At 39.1% G+C, this 4115-nt stretch overlaps 1 pseudogene; it reads left to right on the top strand.

Annotated features, from left to right (window-relative positions):
• The first annotated feature begins 3618 nt into the window (after positions 1-3618).
• LOC116547004 lies at positions 3619-4110 on the top strand (annotated as a pseudogene).
• The last annotated feature ends 5 nt before the right edge of the window (positions 4111-4115 follow it).

Below are 4115 nucleotides of genomic sequence, written 5' to 3' on the forward strand. Positions count from 1 at the left end.
CTGGAGTTAATTTTAGTGTAAGGTGTCAGGAAGGGGTCCAGTTTCTGCTTTCTGCACATGGCTAGCCAGCTTTCCCAATATCATTTATTGAACAGGGAACCCTTTCCCCATTGCTTGTTTTTGTCTGGTTTGTCAAAGATCAGATGGTTGTAGATATGTTGTGTTGCCTCCGAGACCTCTGTTCTATTCCATTGGTCTCTATCTCTGTTTTGGTACCAGTACCATCCTGTTTTGATTACTGTAGCCTTGTAGTATAGTTGAAGTCTGGTAGTGTGATGCCTCCCGCTTTGTTCTTTTTGCTTAGAATTGACTTGGCTATGCAGGCTCTCTTTTGGTTCCATATGAAGTTTAAGGTGATTTTTTCCAGTTCTGTGAAGAAGGTCATTGGTAGCTTGATGGGGATAGCATTGAATCTGTAAATTACTTTGGGCAGTATGGCCATTTTCACGATATTGTTCTTCCTAACCATGAACATGGAATGTTTCTCCATCTGTTTGTGTCCTCTCTTATTTCGTTGAGCAGTAGCTTGTAGTTCTCCTTGAAGAGGTCCTTTACGTTCCTTGTTAGTTGTATTCCTAGGTATTTTATTCTCTTTGTGGCAATTGTGAACGGAAGTTTGTTCTTGATTTGGCTCTCTTTAAGTCTGTTATTGGTGTATAGCTATGCATGTGATTTTTGCACATTGATTTTGTATCCTGAGACTTTGCTGAACTTGCTTATCAGTTTCAGGAGGTTTGGGGCTGAGACGATGGGGTCTTCTAGATATACAATCCTGTCGTCTGCAATAGAGACAATTTGACTTCCTCCTTTCCTATTTGAATGCTCTTTATTTCTACTTCTTGTCTGATTGCTCTGGCTAGGACTTCTAATACTATATTGAATAGCAGTGGTGAGAGAGGGCATCCTTGTCTGGTGCTGCATTTCAAGGGGAATGCTTCCAGTTTTTGCCCATTCAGTATGATATTGGCTGTTGGTTTGTCATAAATAGCTTTTATTATTTTGAGATACGTTCCATCAATACCTAGCTTATTGAGGGTTTTTAGCATAAAGGGCTGTTGAATTTTGTCAAAGGCCTTCTCTGCATCAATTGAGATAATCATGTGGTTTTTGTCTTTGGTTTGTTTATGTGGTGAATTACGTTTATAGACTTGTGTATGTTGAACCAGCCTTGCGTCCCCGGGATGAAGCCTACTTGATCATGGTGGATAAGCTTTTTGATGTGTTGTTGCAATTGGCTTGTCAGTATTTTATTGAAGATTTTTGCATCTATGTTAATCATGGATATTGGCCTGAAGTTTTCTTTTCTTGTTGAGTCTCTGCCGGGTTTTGGAATCGGGATGATGATGGTGTCATAAAATGATTTAGGAAGAATTCCCTCTTTTTGTATTGTTTGGAATAGTTTCAGAAGGAACGGTACCAGCTCCTCTTTGTATGTCTGGTAGAATTCGGCTGTGAACCCGTCTGGACCTGGGCGTTTTTTGGGTGGTAAGCTCTTAATTGCTGCCTCAACTTCAGACCTTGTTATGGGTCTGTTCAGGGTTTCGGTTTCTTCCTGGTTTAGGCTTGGGAGGAAGCAAGTGTCCGGGAATTTATCCATTTCTTCCAGGTTTACTAGTTAATGTGCATAGAGTTGTTTGTAATAATCTCTGATGATGGTTTGAATTTCTGTGGAATCTGTGGTGATATCCCCTTTATCGTTTTTTATTGCATCAATTTGGTTATTCTCTCTCTTTTTTTTTATTAATCTGGCTAGTGGTCTGTCTATTTTGTTGATCTTTTCAAAAACCAGCTCCTGGATTTATTGATTTTTTGAAGGGTTTTTTGTGTCTCTATCTCCTTCAGTTCTGCTCTGATCTTAGCTATTTCTTGTCTTCTGCTAGACTTTGAGTTTGCATTCTTTATTTGGTTGGACAGAGCTGTTCACTATGGGAGGGAATGTGAACCCCTGTGAGAAAGTTTTAACTATAGAATATTGGTTAAAAGCAAAAATTCTATATTCAGGATGTCTATCTAGATACAACCCAGCCTGTCTTCTCCTGTTCACCCTGTGTCTGTGGGTAAATTGTTAAACTTCTCCTTGCCTCAGTTTTTTTTTTTTTAGAAATAAGGATTATGCTAATAGCAATATCACAAGTGTGGTAAGACTCAAGTTAATAAATGCTGGTTAGAGCAATGTCCAGGACTTAGAAATAAATTGGCATAAACAATTTTGAGTCTTTATCTTTACTGATCCATTTTCTGAAAGCTATTCATAACTATAAATTAATAGAACCTAGCCAGCATGTAAAATGAGCACCATAGCATACAAAGATTTTGAAGAACAGATGTACTTGCTGTCTTCAAATTTACAAATACTGTAATGAAGAAAGTAGAGGGGCCTTCTCCTTAGGGAAATGAGAAGAACTTAGGACTCCAGAGTTCTTCACTCACCTCACAGTGTTTACTGAACACTTGCATATGACTGATACATGCTATGGACACTATAGAAAATTTTTAAAAGATTACATGATGGAAGCGATGCATGCTTTAACAATAGAATATGCATGTATGAGTAACAAAAGTAAGGGGGTGAAGAAAGACAATAGAAAGGGTATATTCACAATGAGAGAATATATTCCTATTGTTAGAAGCATTCAATTTTCCAAAGATCCGAACACTTATCCGTCTCCAACCCCTTGCATCTTGGGGCCAGATTATAACTTATCTTAGCAAGCATGCCAATATAGAGACAATCAGAGCCTAAAAATTAAAAATAAAAAGGGATATTAGTAAATAAGTATGCATCGGAAATACAAGAATGTCTGTATCATGTAATAAAGCAATTTTAATAAGTTTCTTTTGCCTCATCTCTTTTGAACCTGCCGGATAATAGAAATGTATGTGTGTATGTGTATAATGATAGCTAACAACAAAATTTATCTGTAATCTATGAGTATCTGAAAATGGCACAAACTTTATAGAGTGTAAAGTTCTCTATTTTTATTATATTCACCAAATTGGGATTTGGATGGACTAGACATTGTGAGATGAATTGGCAAGGCAGGTCATTTAATAGCATCCTACATGCTTAGGATGGCAGGAGTGCTTAGTTCTGGAACAGCAAGTATCTGTGAAAATGCCTGTTGGTTGTACTTATTAGTCTGATAAATAATACAGAGAAATGAGATTAATTTAGTCACCATTTGAAAGACATCTATATTAGCCATCCTTCTCTGCCAGTGTTAGAAACAAAATTCAATGAGACAATGAACATTTGTTTCAAAATTAGTAAAAAAGAAACAATTTTCTAAGTAATTTTCCACCAGGATGGCATGAGTCATGTATTTGTACACAGAAACCGCATTCAGTAACTGATTAAATACCTCTAATATAGCATGAGACGTTTACTTATAACTTATTTTACAGATTCCATAATTTTTTCTCAGTCATTTACCTCTCTTCATATTATTAAAATATATATTCAGAATGCAAGGGAGAAAATTTGAAAAGCAGCAATATTTTAGATTGATACAGGTATGTATTTGGTTGCTGCAAAAGTAATTGCGGGCTTTGCCGTGGAAAGTAATTGCATGTCACGTGCCCACAACGTCCAGGGCGCCAAGCTGCTAGCAGGCAGGCATGGATCTTCAGGCTGCCCAGGACCCAGGAGTAGGGGGCTGTATAGCAGTCTGAGGGCCCGCCGCTGCCGAGCTCACAGAAAGCGCCCCGCAGTCCAGAGGCTGGCTTTGCTGCAGCTGACCACTCCAGTCAGGAGACTGAGAAGGCTATGTATTGACTAGCAGTTGGAACACAGACCCTCCTAATGACAGCCCAGCCCGGGGTGAGGGGACCCATTCTGAAAAGGAAGGATTTGCTGTGGATGAGGAGGACTCTGATGGAGAACTGAATCCCTGGGAGCTGTCAGAGGGAACAAACCGTCCACCCAAGGAAGAGCCTGGCAGTCTTTTTAATGAGGATTGGGACTTGAAGTTGAAAGTAGATCAATGGAATCTATATGATGCTGATGACATCCAGGAGAGCACTTCTCAAGATCTCAAACCTTGAGTCAGCTCTGCCCCACAAGGAGACATGATCTATGACCCCAGCTGGTACCATCCACCTCCACTGACAACCCA

Source organism: Sapajus apella, unplaced genomic scaffold (assembly GCF_009761245.1).
Source record: "Sapajus apella isolate SASKATOON/1434 unplaced genomic scaffold, GSC_monkey_1.0 scaffold1832, whole genome shotgun sequence".
In the NCBI taxonomy this organism is placed as follows: Eukaryota; Metazoa; Chordata; class Mammalia; order Primates; family Cebidae; genus Sapajus; species Sapajus apella.